At 50.0% G+C, this 18,675-nt stretch overlaps 1 protein-coding gene across 2 annotated transcripts in view; it reads left to right on the top strand.

The window, feature by feature from the left end:
• LOC135404424 (class I histocompatibility antigen, F10 alpha chain-like) overlaps positions 1–18,675 on the top strand; it is a 538,949-nt gene that overhangs the window by 302,782 nt on the left and 217,492 nt on the right. The gene's annotated exons all lie outside the window — the stretch shown is intronic.

Raw genomic sequence — 18,675 nt, 5'->3', positions numbered from 1 at the left:
CTCTGGCAGCCTTGGGGCCAAGACCACTGCCCTGGGGAGCCTGTTCCAGTGGCCGACCACCCTCCGGGGGAAGAAGCTTTTCCTAATATCCAACCTAACCCTCCCCCGACACAGCTCCAGCCGTTCCCTGGGGTCCTGTCCCTGGTCACACGCAGCAGAAATCGCTGCTGCCCCTTGGCAGGAAGCTGCAGCCCCCCAGGAGATCTCAGCTCAGCCTCCTCCAGGCTGAACAAAGCCAGCGACAACAGACCTCAAGCGCAAGGTCCTGCACCCGGGTCAGCCCTTGGCTGCTGGCACAGCCCTGGCACAGCATCAACTTGCAAATTTTGCAACACAACAGGGAGGACCAAGAAGGCTTGGATAGGAGAGACTGTTTACGAGGGACTGCAGTGACAGAACAAGGTGGAACGGCTTCACACTGGCAGAGGGCACGATTAGATGGGATTCTGGAAAAACATTCTTCTCTGTGAGCGTGGTGAGGACCTGGCACAGGTCGTCCAGAGAAGCCGTGGCTGCCCCGTCCCTGGAAGTGTTCGAGGCCGGCTCGGGCGGGGCTTGGAGCAACCTTGTCTAGATGAGCTTTAAGGCCCCTTCCGACACAAACTCTTCTAGGAGTCTAGGAGTCTCGAAAAACAGGGGGCACCTGCAGAAAGCAGGAGGGGAATAAAAACCTTGGCCATTCAAAGTCAAACTCTTGTTGCAGAAGGTCATAATCTCATGACTTCTCACCACTGGAAGTTAACATCGCTGGAAGCCACCTACATTGATACAAAACCACACAATGCACCCCAAACTGCCCGATGGAAGGATCCTGGAGCAGGCTCACCATCCTGGAGGCAGGGATAGGGCAGTTTCTCTGCCTCTGCCGTAAACCTGGCTGTTCTGGCCTTACACTGGAGAGTCCTTTTCTGCTCTCCATTCCATGGGAAGACAAGAGCGTGGACAACAAGAAGGGGGTTCTGTCAGGTCCCGGTCAAAGGCGCTTTAGGTGTGTGCTGCCATCTGCTGCGGTTGGAGATTTGGTCTAGGAAAGGGGGTTCTTGGGGAGTGCTCAGCATCTGGCTCCTCACGTGGAATCTTGAGGTTCAAAGCGGGCAAGGCCACATCCAAGACAGCTTCTGCCCACTTGAGCCGCTGAAGTGGTGGAGTTCTCCTGGCAGTTCTGGGCATAGTGATTGCATGTGTGTCAGTTGGCTGTTTTGGAGAAAACCTGGGCATTGAAAGAAACAGGGACAGGACCAGATTGAAAACTGTGAAACTGTTGCAGAAAGTGAGGCTGGGCAGCAAGAGCCCAACCATAAAAATGAGGGTGCTTCCCATTCCCTGGCATTCGGAGAAGGGCAAAGGGAAACAAGGAGCTCGGCCCATCAAGAAAGACTAGCTGGGCGGTGCTTTAGGAGACAGGGTGTGCAGCAAATCAGGTTGTGGGGTTAGAGCAGCGAGTGAGGGGAAAAAAGGACGTCAGACACGAAGGAAGAAGATCCCTGAAGAGGCTCAAGTCAGCTCTCCTGAGGTGCGTGTTCTGATCTTCCATGCTGCCCTGCTTCCTCCTCCCCCAGTCCTCAGCTCCACTCTTAGGAAGAAGAAAGGGTGCTTGCAAAGTTTGTAGGGTAGTCGCAGTTCGCAGTAAGAAGCAGTAAGTTACTGGTGGTTCAATTGTTGGCTACCAAGTGGTGCCCTTTGCCCAGAGACAGGGGGACCGATCAGCAGCAGAGAAGGTCTCGGGTGGCCACGTCCTCCGTTTTGAAGTGTGCTGTGGCCTCCATTTTGAAAAGCACCAGTGACCTTCCCAGCCCCCTCCGAGGGACATAATGGGGGACACAGAGCAGGCGTGTCGGGAAGCCTGTAACCCCGGCGTATGTCAGCCAGGGGAGAAACGCTGGGGAGGGAGCAGCGCTCCGGGCAAAGGGGATAAAAGGGGGCTGCGACCTCCACTGACTTGAGAGGCCTCACTGAGGTTTGTTCAGTGAACTCTCCCTTTCATTGGAATAAAAGTTTATCCTTCTTAGTTAGCTCCTCTGTCTCCTGGTATTTATGTGTTTCCCAATACCTGGAATTTCAGAAGACCACAGTCCCATGGTCTCGACAGCCAAGGCTGTCCCTTACCCTCCCATCTCCAACAAGGCCTTTCCTGTGTGTTAGTATGAGGTGGAGCAGCACGGCATTGCTTGTGAGAGGCATCACCCCCTTGGGTCGGGAAGCTGTCGCCACTGCTTTCTGGGAACCTCCGGGACTCTTTGTGCTTGGCTGTGTTGCTTTTCCAGCTGCTCTCAGGGTAGTTGAATGCCCCACGAGAGACAGGCACTGTGACTGGGAGGCAGCTTCAAGCTGCCCGTGGAGCTCTCATCCCCATCCTGCTGCTGTTCAGGAGGCCTGCGGTGTCCCCGCAGTGCCCTCCGCAGTGCCCCCATCCCCGGCCTGCCTTTTGATCCTGACCCACCAACCGCCGAGTGGCTCGCCATCCACCCCTCGACAGAGCTCCATCCATTCCAAGTGCTGCCTCCCAGAGATCTACGGATGTCGTCTCCCTGCACTTCTGTGAGGCCCTGCATTAGGGTTCCCAGCACATTCTTCCCTCTCCCTTACCGCCCCTGCCCAATGCAGCCCCGGGGCAGCCTGGGGGAGCTCTGTCTGGGGCTGCAGTGGGATGACTGGGGACATGCTGAGGTCACTGGGAGCAGCGGGAGCAGCCTTCTAAAGCCCCAGAGTGGGAGGACGGTGCCCAGGCTGTGCTTGGGGCTGTTTTCGGTGGTGGGGCCGTGTGCGTGAGTCCTGCACGGACCCCTCTGTCCTGGCTCCCACGCCAAAGGGCTGCTTCCCCAGAGGAAGGGGACCTTCCATGAATGCCTGCACCTCCGGCACTGACTCAGGCCTGGAGTGCCCTTTGGGTGCCCTTGGAGCCCTTTCAGCCTTGGCGGATCTGCTTGGGACCATTTCCCGCTGCCGCCCTGCACTCCCTCCCCATTCCATGCAGACACAGACAGCTTATGCAATAAAATCTTTTAATTGATAACCACAAGAAAACGGTCATCAATATCTACATCAACACCCTCCCTCCCTCAGACTGGGATAGATCCCCAAACGATCTATCCCTCCCCCTGGGACAGATCCCCAAACGATCTGTCCCTCCCCCTGGGACAGATCCCCAAACGATCTGTCTTTCCACCTGGGACAGATCCCCAAACGATCTATCCCTCCCCCTGGGACAGATCCCCAAACGATCTGTCCCTCCCCCGGGACAGATCCCCAAACGATCTGTCCCTCCCCCTGGGACAGATCCCCAAACGATCTGTCCCTCCCCCTGGGACAGATCCCCAAACGATCTGTCCCTCAACAACTTTCTGCCCCAGCCCGGGCTGCGGGAGCCTTGCACTTGCTCCCAGTGCTTGGCTCAGAGCCCCTCTTCCTCTTCGTGCCCCGCCTTTTCAGAGCGATGTTGCTTGGTGACATGCTGCTCTGAGGCGGTGGCAGGTTCGTGCCCGCACCCTGCTGAGGGTCCTGAGGCTTGGTGCCGCCCGCCTTGCAGTGTCCCGTGCTCAGGACGGCTCTGGAAGGCTTGGGGACACTGCGGTGAGTGGGCGGCATCTTCTTGGGCGGGCAGAGCGAGGCGTTCTTGGGCTGGGGGCTGGTGCCACTGGTGCCAGCATGGTCCGTGGGCATGGGGACGCTGCTGCGACCATCCTGGCTGGTGCCCACGGCTCCCTGGGAGCAATCCAAGTGGCTCCGAGTCCCTTCCAGCAGGACCTTGCCACGCAGCACAGGCTCACTGGCTGGAGTCACCCCAGGGGCCCCGATGGCTTGGCCGTGGAGTGGGCCTGGGTGGCTGGCAGTGCTGTGACTGGGCAGGGAGATGTCACCCCTCGGGAAGGTGTCCTCATCCATGGGGACATCGCTGCTCAGCGAGATGTCACAGCTCGCAACGTGATCACTGCCTGGGCGGGAGCCACCATCCATGGGGTCGTCAGTGGCCAGCGAGAGGTCACGGCCTGACGGGCTGTCCTCGTCCATGGTGACATCGCTGGCCAAGGAGAGGTCACGGCCTGATGGGCTGTCCTCATCCATGGTGACGTCGCTGGCCAAGGAGAGGTCACGGCCTGACGGGCTGTCCTCATCCATGCTGACGTCGCTGGCCAAGGAGAGGTCACGGCCTGACGGGCTGTCCTCGTCCATGCTGACGTCGCTGGCCAGACTGATGTCAAGACCTGGGGTGGTGTCCACATCCATGGGGACGCTGGTGTCTGGAGGGCTGCCACTGCCCAGGAGCGTCCCTGAGGGGTTGGCTGAGCCGTGCTGCGTGTCCCGCGCTGGTGGGACTGGGGCCAGGGGCTTCCTGCGGCCCCGGGCCCCCCCCAGGGCATTGCCTGATGGAGGAGCAATGCCATGGCTGCTTGCCAAGGGGGCTGGTGGAGGCAGCTGAGTCCGTGTCCCTGCCGAGCAGAAGATACGGGTGGGGGTTGGAGCAGTCACTGCCCGGAGCCATTGGCACACGTGCACAGGGGAGAAGGCAGACTGGGGGGGAGGCTCGGGGCTGGGAGAGTCTCCTGGGGCACCCGCTGAACCGGCCCGGAACACAGACTGAGTGGGAGCTTGCGTGAGGGACCATCCCTGCGGGGTGAGCTGCTGTGCCACAGCCATGGGGTTGCACAGGGGACGGCAAAATGGCAGCGACGGCCCCAAGATCCTCTAAACCATCTTGCCTGAACAGAGGTGGCCCAGGCAATGCCAGGGCTGCTTGCCGTGCCGTGCTGAGCCAAGGTGCCCCAGCTGGCAGGGGGACAGGGGTGCTGTGGCTGCTGGAGGTGCCGGCAGGGCTGGAGGAGCCAGGGCAGGCCTGGAGGCTGGAGGGGCTGGGGGGCAGGGAATGCCGAGGGGCCAAGGCAGATGGGACTGCCATACCTGCTGCTGGGGCAGAGGGAGCTGGCAAGGGCTGCTGCTTCTGCCCAGGCTGTTGGCCGAGGTTGGCTGATCCTGCGAGAAAGAGCAAACGCTGGAGGTCACATGCCAGTCGGGGGGTGTCGGGCGCTCAGAGGACTGAGGAGGAGGAGAGGAAGGGGCAGGGGAGCAAGGGCTGTAACTGTCCCCGCCGTGCGTCCTGGGGCTTTCGGGCTCAGGGTCTGTCCTCACCTGTGGGGCAGGAGGTTCCGCGAGAGACCAATGGCTGCAGGAGCTGGGCTATGGCTGAGCTCCAGCTCACACAACGCTGCCACAGAGCTGACAGGGCCATGCTCAGTCAGCTTCGGCGGCCGCTCCGGTCTGTTGACGGGACCCAGGTCTGGATGCTCCTCTTGGAGCGTCTCCAGGGACGGAATGTTGGGGCTCCCATTGTCATGTCAGAGAGGCAGCAACAATGTCATAGAGGTAGCAACAATGTCATAGAGGCAGCAACAATGTCATAGAGGCAGCTTCCCTTGTTCTGCCCCACCCCCAACAGCTTTGCCAGCTCTTCATGGGGAGACAAAGGGTTAACCAAAGAGTTAGAATCACAGAATATCCTGAGCTGGAAGGGACCCACAAGGATCATCCAGTCCAACTCCCGGCCTTGCACAGGACAGCCCAGCAACCCCACCACGTGCCTGAGAGCGTTGTCCAAACGCTCCTCGAGCTCTGGCAGCCTTGGGGCCAAGACCACTGCCCTGGGGAGCCTGTTCCAGTGGCCGACCACCCTCCGGGGGAAGAAGCTTTTCCTAATATCCAACCTAACCCTCCCCCGACACAGCTCCAGCCGTTCCCTGGGGTCCTGTCCCTGGTCACACGCAGCAGAAATCGCTGCTGCCCCTTGGCAGGAAGCTGCAGCCCCCCAGGAGATCTCAGCTCAGCCTCCTCCAGGCTGAACAAAGCCAGCGACAACAGACCTCAAGCGCAAGGTCCTGCACCCGGGTCAGCCCTTGGCTGCTGGCACAGCCCTGGCACAGCATCAACTTGCAAATTTTGCAACACAACAGGGAGGACCAAGAAGGCTTGGATAGGAGAGACTGTTTACGAGGGACTGCAGTGACAGAACAAGGTGGAACGGCTTCACACTGGCAGAGGGCACGATTAGATGGGATTCTGGAAAAACATTCTTCTCTGTGAGCGTGGTGAGGACCTGGCACAGGTCGTCCAGAGAAGCCGTGGCTGCCCCGTCCCTGGAAGTGTTCGAGGCCGGCTCGGGCGGGGCTTGGAGCAACCTTGTCTAGATGAGCTTTAAGGCCCCTTCCGACACAAACTCTTCTAGGAGTCTAGGAGTCTCGAAAAACAGGGGGCACCTGCAGAAAGCAGGAGGGGAATAAAAACCTTGGCCATTCAAAGTCAAACTCTTGTTGCAGAAGGTCATAATCTCATGACTTCTCACCACTGGAAGTTAACATCGCTGGAAGCCACCTACATTGATACAAAACCACACAATGCACCCCAAACTGCCCGATGGAAGGATCCTGGAGCAGGCTCACCATCCTGGAGGCAGGGATAGGGCAGTTTCTCTGCCTCTGCCGTAAACCTGGCTGTTCTGGCCTTACACTGGAGAGTCCTTTTCTGCTCTCCATTCCATGGGAAGACAAGAGCGTGGACAACAAGAAGGGGGTTCTGTCAGGTCCCGGTCAAAGGCGCTTTAGGTGTGTGCTGCCATCTGCTGCGGTTGGAGATTTGGTCTAGGAAAGGGGGTTCTTGGGGAGTGCTCAGCATCTGGCTCCTCACGTGGAATCTTGAGGTTCAAAGCGGGCAAGGCCACATCCAAGACAGCTTCTGCCCACTTGAGCCGCTGAAGTGGTGGAGTTCTCCTGGCAGTTCTGGGCATAGTGATTGCATGTGTGTCAGTTGGCTGTTTTGGAGAAAACCTGGGCATTGAAAGAAACAGGGACAGGACCAGATTGAAAACTGTGAAACTGTTGCAGAAAGTGAGGCTGGGCAGCAAGAGCCCAACCATAAAAATGAGGGTGCTTCCCATTCCCTGGCATTCGGAGAAGGGCAAAGGGAAACAAGGAGCTCGGCCCATCAAGAAAGACTAGCTGGGCGGTGCTTTAGGAGACAGGGTGTGCAGCAAATCAGGTTGTGGGGTTAGAGCAGCGAGTGAGGGGAAAAAAGGACGTCAGACACGAAGGAAGAAGATCCCTGAAGAGGCTCAAGTCAGCTCTCCTGAGGTGCGTGTTCTGATCTTCCATGCTGCCCTGCTTCCTCCTCCCCCAGTCCTCAGCTCCACTCTTAGGAAGAAGAAAGGGTGCTTGCAAAGTTTGTAGGGTAGTCGCAGTTCGCAGTAAGAAGCAGTAAGTTACTGGTGGTTCAATTGTTGGCTACCAAGTGGTGCCCTTTGCCCAGAGACAGGGGGACCGATCAGCAGCAGAGAAGGTCTCGGGTGGCCACGTCCTCTGTTTTGAAGTGTGCTGTGGCCTCCATTTTGAAAAGCACCAGTGACCTTCCCAGCCCCCTCCGAGGGACATAATGGGGGACACAGAGCAGGCGTGTCGGGAAGCCTGTAACCCCGGCGTATGTCAGCCAGGGGAGAAACGCTGGGGAGGGAGCAGCGCTCCGGGCAAAGGGGATAAAAGGGGGCTGCGACCTCCACTGACTTGAGAGGCCTCACTGAGGTTTGTTCAGTGAACTCTCCCTTTCATTGGAATAAAAGTTTATCCTTCTTAGTTAGCTCCTCTGTCTCCTGGTATTTATGTGTTTCCCAATACCTGGAATTTCAGAAGACCACAGTCCCATGGTCTCGACAGCCAAGGCTGTCCCTTACCCTCCCATCTCCAACAAGGCCTTTCCTGTGTGTTAGTATGAGGTGGAGCAGCACGGCATTGCTTGTGAGAGGCATCACCCCCTTGGGTCGGGAAGCTGTCGCCACTGCTTTCTGGGAACCTCCGGGACTCTTTGTGCTTGGCTGTGTTGCTTTTCCAGCTGCTCTCAGGGTAGTTGAATGCCCCACGAGAGACAGGCACTGTGACTGGGAGGCAGCTTCAAGCTGCCCGTGGAGCTCTCATCCCCATCCTGCTGCTGTTCAGGAGGCCTGCGGTGTCCCCGCAGTGCCCTCCGCAGTGCCCCCATCCCCGGCCTGCCTTTTGATCCTGACCCACCAACCGCCGAGTGGCTCGCCATCCACCCCTCGACAGAGCTCCATCCATTCCAAGTGCTGCCTCCCAGAGATCTACGGATGTCGTCTCCCTGCACTTCTGTGAGGCCCTGCATTAGGGTTCCCAGCACATTCTTCCCTCTCCCTTACCGCCCCTGCCCAATGCAGCCCCGGGGCAGCCTGGGGGAGCTCTGTCTGGGGCTGCAGTGGGATGACTGGGGACATGCTGAGGTCACTGGGAGCAGCGGGAGCAGCCTTCTAAAGCCCCAGAGTGGGAGGACGGTGCCCAGGCTGTGCTTGGGGCTGTTTTCGGTGGTGGGGCCGTGTGCGTGAGTCCTGCACGGACCCCTCTGTCCTGGCTCCCACGCCAAAGGGCTGCTTCCCCAGAGGAAGGGGACCTTCCATGAATGCCTGCACCTCCGGCACTGACTCAGGCCTGGAGTGCCCTTTGGGTGCCCTTGGAGCCCTTTCAGCCTTGGCGGATCTGCTTGGGACCATTTCCCGCTGCCGCCCTGCACTCCCTCCCCATTCCATGCAGACACAGACAGCTTATGCAATAAAATCTTTTAATTGATAACCACAAGAAAACGGTCATCAATATCTACATCAACACCCTCCCTCCCTCAGACTGGGATAGATCCCCAAACGATCTATCCCTCCCCCTGGGACAGATCCCCAAACGATCTGTCCCTCCCCCTGGGACAGATCCCCAAACGATCTGTCCCTCCCCCTGGGACAGATCCCCAAACGATCTGTCCCTCCCCCTGGGACAGATCCCCAAACGATCTGTCCCTCAACAATTTTCTGCCCCAGCCCGGGCTGCGGGAGCCTTGCACTTGCTCCCAGTGCTTGGCTCAGAGCCCCTCTTCCTCTTCGTGCCCCGCCTTTTCAGAGCGATGTTGCTTGGTGACATGCTGCTCTGAGGCGGTGGCAGGTTCGTGCCCGCACCCTGCTGAGGGTCCTGAGGCTTGGTGCCACCCGCCTTGCAGTGTCCCGTGCTCAGGACGGCTCTGGAAGGCTTGGGGACACTGCGGTGAGTGGGCGGCATCTTCTTGGGCGGGCAGAGCGAGGCGTTCTTGGGCTGAGGGCTGGTGCCACTGGTGCCAGCATGGTCCGTGGGCATGGGGACGCTGCTGCGACCATCCTGGCTGGTGCCCACGGCTCCCTGGGAGCAATCCAAGTGGCTCCGAGTCCCTTCCAGCAGGACCTTGCCACGCAGCACAGGCTCACTGGCTGGAGTCACCCCAGGGGCCCCGATGGCTTGGCCGTGGAGTGGGCCTGGGTGGCTGGCAGTGCTGTGACTGGGCAGGGAGATGTCACCCCTCGGGAAGGTGTCCTCATCCATGGGGACATCGCTGCTCAGCGAGATGTCACAGCTCGCAACGTGATCACTGCCTGGGCGGGAGCCACCATCCATGGGGTCGTCAGTGGCCAGCGAGAGGTCACGGCCTGACGGGCTGTCCTCGTCCATGGTGACATCGCTGGCCAAGGAGAGGTCACGGCCTGATGGGCTGTCCTCATCCATGGTGACGTCGCTGGCCAAGGAGAGGTCACGGCCTGACGGGCTGTCCTCATCCATGCTGACGTCGCTGGCCAAGGAGAGGTCACGGCCTGACGGGCTGTCCTCGTCCATGCTGACGTCGCTGGCCAGACTGATGTCAAGACCTGGGGTGGTGTCCACATCCATGGGGACGCTGGTGTCTGGAGGGCTGCCACTGCCCAGGAGCGTCCCTGAGGGGTTGGCTGAGCCGTGCTGCGTGTCCCGCACTGGTGGGACTGGGGCCAGGGGCTTCCTGCGGCCCCGGCCCCCCCCCAGGGCATTGCCTGATGGAGGAGCAATGCCATGGCTGCTTGCCAAGGGGGCTGGTGGAGGCAGCTGAGTCCGTGTCCCTGCCGAGCAGAAGATACGGGTGGGGGTTGGAGCAGTCACTGCCCGGAGCCATTGGCACACGTGCACAGGGGAGAAGGCAGACTGGGGGGGAGGCTCGGGGCTGGGAGAGTCTCCTGGGGCACCCGCTGAACCGGCCCGGAACACAGACTGAGTGGGAGCTTGCGTGAGGGACCATCCCTGCGGGGTGAGCTGCTGTGCCACAGCCATGGGGTTGCACAGGGGACGGCAAAATGGCAGCGACGGCCCCAAGATCCTCTAAACCATCTTGCCTGAACAGAGGTGGCCCAGGCAATGCCAGGGCTGCTTGCCGTGCCGTGCTGAGCCAAGGTGCCCCAGCTGGCAGGGGGACAGGGGTGCTGTGGCTGCTGGAGGTGCCGGCAGGGCTGGAGGAGCCAGGGCAGGCCTGGAGGCTGGAGGGGCTGGGGGGCAGGGAATGCCGAGGGGCCAAGGCAGATGGGACTGCCATACCTGCTGCTGGGGCAGAGGGAGCTGGCAAGGGCTGCTGCTTCTGCCCAGGCTGTTGGCCGAGGTTGGCTGATCCTGCGAGAAAGAGCAAACGCTGGAGGTCACATGCCAGTCGGGGGGTGTCGGGCGCTCAGAGGACTGAGGAGGAGGAGAGGAAGGGGCAGGGGAGCAAGGGCTGTAACTGTCCCCGCCGTGCGTCCTGGGGCTTTCGGGCTCAGGGTCTGTCCTCACCTGTGGGGCAGGAGGTTCCGCGAGAGACCAATGGCTGCAGGAGCTGGGCTATGGTTGAGCTCCAGCTCACACAACGCTGCCACAGAGCTGACAGGTCAGTCAGCTTCGGCGGCTGCTCAGCTCTGTTGAATGGACGCAGTTCTCCATTCAGGATAAATTTCAAACTCAAACTATTACACAACTCAATAAACAATCATATTATAATTCCTAAGTGATTCTTCTGTTGCTAAATTTCCAATGAAACCACTGTCATCAAAAAATAAACGAAAACTTTTTTCTTTCCAAATAAACTCTTTTTATTACAAGTATGCTTTTATTCTACACTCATTTAGTATTTTTCATAACTGATTTGGTTTGGCCCGAGATGCAAAGGATTATTGCTATTGGTTAATAAAACAAAGTGAATCATTTACTAAGATTTTAATTAATTGCAGTTAATATATTCAAAATTATTACTTCTACATTTACCATTAGAACAATAATTATTGGCTCCAAACAGTATAATCAAGGATATAATATATTCCCACTGAAAAAAACTAAAAAAAAGGAAAGAAAAGAAAAAAAAGGAAAGAAAAGAAAAAAAAGGGAAGGGAAGGGAAGGGAAGGGAAGGGAAGGGAAGGCAAGGCAAGGCAAGGCAAGGCAAGGCAAGGCAAGGCAAGGCAAGGCAAGGCAAGGCAAGGCAAGGCAAGGGAAGGCAAGGGAAGGCAAGGGAAGGGAAGGGAAGGGAAGGGAAGGGAAGGGAAGGGAAGGGAAGGGAAGGGAAGGGAAGGGAAGGGAAGGGAAAAAGAAAGAGAAAGAGAAAGAGAAAGAAAGAGAAAGAGAAAGAGAAAGAGAAAAAGAAAAAGAAAAAGAAAAAGAAAAAGAAAAAGAAAAAGAAAAAGAAAAAGAAAAAGAAAAAGAAAAAGAAAAAGAAAAAGAAAAAGAAAAAGAAAAAGAAAAAGAAAAAGAAAAAGAAAAAGAAAAAGAAAAAGAAAAAGAAAAAGAAAAAGAAAAAGAAAAAGAAAAAGAAAAAGAAAAAGAAAAAGAAAAAGAAAAAGAAAAAGAAAAAGAAAAAAGAAAGTGAGGAGAGAAACAAACCAGACAAGATTATTTTATCTAACAAGTTTGGAAGTAGAGTTGCTTTTATTTCTAAAGCTTTCCCTGCTCAGCCTTAACCTTGTTCAGATGAATGACAGAAACTGCTTTGTTCTTATTTCAATAGTCTTGATCCCTCCTCAGATCTCTCTTATCTCCACTTAATGCAGGGAATAATTCCTTCTTGAGAAAATGCATGAAGATGGTTTTATTGACTGCCCCATTGCCATAGCTTGGCTTGTAAACTCATCAGGTGCAAGATGCAGTAGCTGCAACGAAGCTCTGAACTGTCTAAAAATAAAGGCATTTGTACTGTTTTGATGCTTTTAACTGTCAGAGCCTTTTGCAAATACCAACAATTTAATTTTTGGAACATACCTGATTTCCATATTCTCAATGCACCGATACCAGAAAAAGAAAAAAAAAAAACTGATGTGCCTAAATTCACGGAGAACTTCAAAATTCCAGATGGCCCAATTCCTCAACATAAACTGTCAAATACTGCTGCTTGCAGTATAGTCATAGGCAACATCTACCACGCAATTAAGCCATTAGGACAGTTTGGAATGGTAACAGAGTTCCAGAAGCTTTAATACAGTAATTAGTACCACAATGTACTCCTGAAACTTTCCTATCTAGTGTGAGAAAAGCACAAGTACATTATACATGTCTAACATCCAGCATCTGTATAACATATTGCCAATCTCAGCAAGTGTTCTACAGTTCAATATACAGGTGGCATTACAAACAAAGTAATGTATTTTAATTTTACATCAAAGAAATACATTTTTTAAATTACAAATTTTCATCACAATGCAGGCAACCAGCAGTGCATTAAACAGACTAAAGAGGCAGGTACACCACCCCTTTATATAGAATACACTTTTTGATTCATTTGAATAAATGTTTCTGGTAAAAACACAACAGTACAAAACCTGGAATAGCAAACCAATCGCCCCGCTGTACTTTAAATACCCACTGATGTGACACAAATGTAGTTAGGAACCAAACATATGTCAGTTCTTGTAAAAGAAATCTGCCATAAAATCTACAGAGGTACTGGAGAGAGCCAAATGAAAGGCCAGTAGTCTAATAAAGGGACTGGAGCATCTCTCCCATAAGGCAAGCCTGAGAGAGCTGGGACCGTTCAACCTGGAGAAGAGAAAACTCAGGGGGAATCTTATTCACCTATGTAAACACCTGAAGGGAGGGTGCAAAGAGGACAAGAGCCATGCTCTTTTCAGTGGTACCCAGTGACAGGACCAGAGGCAATGGGCACAAACTGAAACACAGCAAATTCTGCCTGAAGATCAGAAAACATTTTTTTACTGTGAGGATGACTGAGCACTAGCACAGGTTGTCCAGAGCAATTGTGTTTCCCCCTTGTGGAGGAGCAAGAACCAGAATGGGAACGGTTTCAGGAATGGAAAAAGATATACAGCGAATGAAAGAACTGTATTATATGGACTTTACAGTTATTGTGAGAAATAGAAACCCAGTCGGGTGATTTCCAATTAGAATTTATTATATGATAAAAGCAAATTCAGCGCTGGGTGATCAGGGAGGGGGTTCAACAACTCCCAACACCTATTACACTCAAAGAAGACAGTTGTTCTACATGGATTTCCAACTAATCATGAATATTCATTATACATACGCATAAACATTACACATTGTTAAGTCAGACATTCAACAGATGTTTTTCTTAAACAAGAATGTTATCTGTAAGCATCCATAATATATTGTCAAGTCAAGCAAACAGATGTTTGCTTGCTATCTATACAAAGTTAAAAATTTTTAAGAAAGGTGCTATTATCTAGCTAACTAAACAAAATTCCTTCACTATAAATCTTACACAAGGTAAAAGGGAGGTAACTTGTTTTATCTCTTTATAGGGGCCCAATTAAGTTTTACGATTTGTTTTCCTTTTCTCTCTCCAGGTCATATTGACCTTACACTGTTTTCTCTTAATTAGCCCAAATCATTTTCTCAGTTTATCACAGTTATTATGTGTTTACAAATACATACGTTGTATGATTTCCCCTACAGTTGTAACTGCCCAGGCATGTCCAGACCCGCCTCGTGGTGCCTGCTCCCTGCTTCCCCCTCTGACTGGCTGAAGAAGCTGCAGAGAGGAGAGAGCTACCATTCGCCCTTTCCTTCCCTGGTTCCTCCCCCGTTCTTCCCTCTTCACCTGAGTCCCTATCCCTATTCGTTTCCCTGGTTGTCTGTCTCATGCTCCACCCCATTTTCTGGTGCATTCCACACGAGAACTCATAAAACTCCCGCACACTTTCAATAAAGTAGCATTGCAACCTCAGACCTCGTCGGAGCTCTTCGTGCAGTGCCGCGATCCTTCTCCACTCCCCCTCGGACCGTGGCACCCCCTCTCTGGAGAAATTCAAAAGCTACTTAGACAAAACCCTAAGCAGCCAACTCTAGGAGAGGCTGTTTGAGCAGAGGTTCAGACCAGATAACATCCAGAGGTCCCTGCCAGCCTCAACAATCCTGTGATACCACAACACTCCTAGTTACAAGAAGTAGACCTAGAAAGCGTTTTCCCTAAAATTTAACTATTTCAGCAAATAAAATATACATTAATATATTGAGGAGATTCTGATCCACCCCAGCTTTCACACATGGTCCTTCCCATTCCCTTTTTTGCCAGGTTTTCTTCTTCTTCTCAAACATAAGGACTCATTCAACACAGATTGTCCTATTCCTGAAGTGATATTCTGAGATCTCTGGCTGTACAAGACTTCATTCAGCAAATACACGGGTTCATCCAGCGAATATAACTAGCTCCTGTACTATTATTATTACTTTTTTAATTTTCAAAAGGATTTTAGGCTGAAATCTGCCTAAAAGCAAAGCTCAACTCAGTATTACATTTCTTATTTAGTATGTAGGGATCAAGCATATTTTTTCATATGCTGACATAACACAGTTTGATACTAATGCCAATTGATCAAATTTTTGTAATTCAAAGATCACAAACAGCATGTCTCTTCATAAGGATTTAATTTCCATTATGCTCTGTCATACCTCCTGGTGTTGTGAAATTTCTTCTGTTATGCATAGATCATGCATTTCTTAATTGGCTTCTCACTTTATCCAAGGAACAAACATACTGAACTTCAAATATAACTAACCTGACATATCTTGCTTTGAGAGAATAAAGAACAGCTTTATTTGCCTTCGTGAAGTAAGGATTACTGTGCTGAATTTGCAGACTAAAATGCAAAAAGGAAAACATACGTCAAGTGTTTGATGATTGCAAAAGTTGCTTATTTGCTGGCTTACTTTTTTCCAGAATGATAAAATATCTTCTAAATGCTTAAAATGAAAATTCAACATGTAACTCTTCTATGATGTACATTTTTGAGCTTTACTATTCCACAATGCAGTGCCAAGAAGAAATGCAAAACATCTTATTTTATGGGTGACATGAAGTAAACATTTTTCTTGGATAGCACAAAGACATTTGATCTTTGGTTGCAATTATTACTATTTTGTCTCATTCACACATTTTATGCAAAACATTAACAGTACTGATTTATGCAAGTTATAAAATCGTAGAATAATAGGATGGCTTGGGTTGGAAGTGACTTTTAAAGGTCATCTAGTCCAACCCCCTGCAATCTTCAAGTAGATCAGGTTGCTCAGAGCCCCATCCACAACATGGCCTTGACTGTTTCCAGGGATGGGGCATCTCCACCTCTCTAGGCAACTCACCCAGAGAGGCGTCTCGCCCCCTTCATTGTAAAAAATTTCTTCCTTATAACTAGTCTAAATCTACCCTGGTTCAGTTTAAAACCATTATCCGTTGTCCTACCACAACAAGCCCTACTAAAAAGCTTTTCCCCATCTTTCTTATAAGCCCCCTTTAAATATTGAAAGTTAACACAAAGGAACCGAGTTTTTAAAATCATGGCTCAAAGAAGGAAGTTGAATTGAGCACATCTCCCTTCATAAAGCACTTCTAGACATTCTTTGCATAGACTCTCATCACAATCTTGTACAGTGTTTATGAGCTGAATCATCAGTTGACACACTTTCCAGGTATATATTGATCAGATTAGAAAAGAAAGATAAGATGAACTCCCTACAGTGATCTTCCCAAGCTAAGCCACTATTATTTTGCTGAAATCACAGTTCACACAGAGCAAGCAGGGTAGATAGGGACTAATTCAGCTTAAATAGAGGAAAGCATAATGTGATGTATAATATAGGAAGGTGAGTTACAAACCAAAAGGATTCCAGGTTACATTTTTCTCAAAAACTTACAATTTATACTCGAGTTATACAAGTTCATGGAGGAGAGGCTTTGAGAGAGGAGCTATATATATTGGCTTTCATTCTTGTGGCAGTTTAACAGAGAAACTGAAAACTAAATTATTTGCAAGCAACTCATGTAAAAACAGTGTTACACTGCCTTCTGTTAAATCACATTAAGTTCTTTTCATGAGTGGCTCATAGAGTTTCCTAACTCTTCTTTTTTTGTGTGCAGATTTTCTTGTTCTAATATAGCACCTTTGAAAGAAAATCATGTTTTTACATCAGCAAACATCTGTTGTTTTTCTTGCCAAAGTAGGATATCTCATACCCTCTGACAGCAAAACCTAAAATAACTACTTCAGTTCTCACAGTGATTGCAGTGCAAAAATAGCTCCATTAAAAAGCTAAAGGGCAGTATCCTTTTCAAATAATAGCTCTAACCAAAAAATACTTTAACCATGCCCTTTTTCCCCACTCTTTCTTCTGCCAGCTTTTCTAGTGTTCGTTCAGTAGTTTGTTTTAGATATTTCTTTAAAAGATTGAATATGCAAGCAAATACTAAGAAATTTCTACTTTTATGTGCAGACTTCACAGGCAAACTGAGATTGGTAACATGTGTTTGCTTTTTAGTTTTAAAAGCCCAGATTTTAATTTAATTTTTCTATATTAATATACAGAAACATATAATACATTATTACTTACATTGGATGTATTAATTTTATTATAAGAACAAAAGTTATAGAGGAGTACCATCATTGGAAAAGCCGCATATTAGCTGATTAAAAGATGCCAGAAGCTCCGGTGAGTGGTACATCTTGCAATCACAGACATATCAAGAACTATGTCTTTTTATTTCATCTGTTTAATAGACCTTTAATTTAACACAACTGATAAGCAATTTTCGCATATGAAACCACCTCTGCAGCACTGGTTTTTCAAGCCTTGTATGTGTTCTAAAAGCCTTCAGATATTTGTATACACCTACAATGCCTGTGCAATGTAAACATGATGGCTAAAAAATAAAATCACAGAATCACAGAATATGCTTATTTTAAATACTTTTAAAATTATGAGGGATTCCAAAGGATTCTGATGAAGCTCTAATATCTTCACCTTATTCAGAAGGTTATTTTAGCATTAATGTCCAATATAAATTTGTATAACATTTGTTTTTAAATATTCTCCAAAATCCATGTATTTATCATGCTCAATATCAGAAAGACATATAGAGAATACCTTCTGTAATCCTGAATTTTTCTGGACCCTAAAATTTATAATGCTGAATGATTAATAGCTGCACAATTGAAGTATGTGAATGGTATTTCTTGAGCAATCCATTCAGCACCAATAGCAAAGCCAAACAGTTCTATACATCCAGTTCTGTAATACACCAGGGTTGATTTTTTTTTTGAAATTCCTTTCTACAGAAGGACTTATTATCCATTTCAGCTATGAAGATGAACAAGAAACAGTTCATTTTCCCCCCTGTTTTAAGGCATATGTCAGGGAACAGCAAAGGCAAGCTGCTTGGAAAGGACAGTGGAGCTGGAAACCAAGAGCCACAGCAGGGTAGGTAGGGCAAGGCTCTCTCTGACAGGGACACAGTCCCATGGCACCTGAACAAAAAAGCAGAGCAAGTCCATGACAGCAACCAAGGCCAACTAACATAACAGTGACTGTTGCTTCACTAACAGTATTTGGCATAACTAGGATCACCAGTGTAGGGAACTACCCTTTTCCCCACTACCCTCATAGAAAATCACAATCTGAAAAAACGTGTATGGTTCACTCACTGAGGATTACCATCGAGTTTGACATCTCCACTGTGTCTGCAACAATGATGGTACAACAAATCCACTGTTTGAAAAGTGGGATTTGAAGTGCCTGTGGCTTGTAAATTCTCAGTGTGAATGACTTGCACAAGGATGAAGTATGTGCATCTCCTTCAGAGAGGAAGGTCTTAGTGAAAGACACAAGCCCACAGCAACTTACAATGAGCATCTGAAGGATCTCCTGGAAGGTGGAGCATGGTGCTTCAAGGTCCAGTAAAGAACATTTCAACCCTTGTATCTTTATTAATTTATTGCCATGTCTAAGTTAAAAGTATTTCCTAAAAAAGATTTCCACATATTTCATATGTTTTACTGTGAGCTATTTAAAATAAATTAAAAAAATAATAATTCCAAGATGGAAAGACCTCTACAACTAGAATTTTTTTGACAGAATCAATGTTCCACCTAAGTTTTATAACTGGTTTGACTGTAGAAATGAATGCTGAGGTCTCCCTGTATTGATTTGAGATAAAACTGAAAACAGCTTCTCGATTGCAGCATTTATGAATGACAGATGCACCAGGAATACTGGTTTTTATTGCTTCCTCTTCTGCAGTAGCCATTATCGGGAATGACTAGTGGACCACTAAGATACACAACCTACTGAACTCAGCAGCAAAAGTACACTGGCTTTTTAATGATTAAATAACTCTACTTGATGTGTGAAGCCAAGTGTCCAATAAATAGAGCTTCTAACATTTCTCTTTTAAGATATATTCCTACATGAAAATTTTTCTATTTAGCTGAGACAACAAAAAAGGCTGCAGCACATAAGTAAAAAAGTAGAAAGAAAAAAAAAAACAGAACCCCATCTACTAATAACCTTGATGAAGATTGACTCAAATCTGGTATAGTGGCACACAAA

This window comes from Pseudopipra pipra, chromosome W, assembly GCF_036250125.1.
Source record: "Pseudopipra pipra isolate bDixPip1 chromosome W, bDixPip1.hap1, whole genome shotgun sequence".
Classification (NCBI taxonomy): Eukaryota; Metazoa; Chordata; class Aves; order Passeriformes; family Pipridae; genus Pseudopipra; species Pseudopipra pipra.
This window is presented reverse-complemented; position numbering and strand designations above follow the sequence as displayed.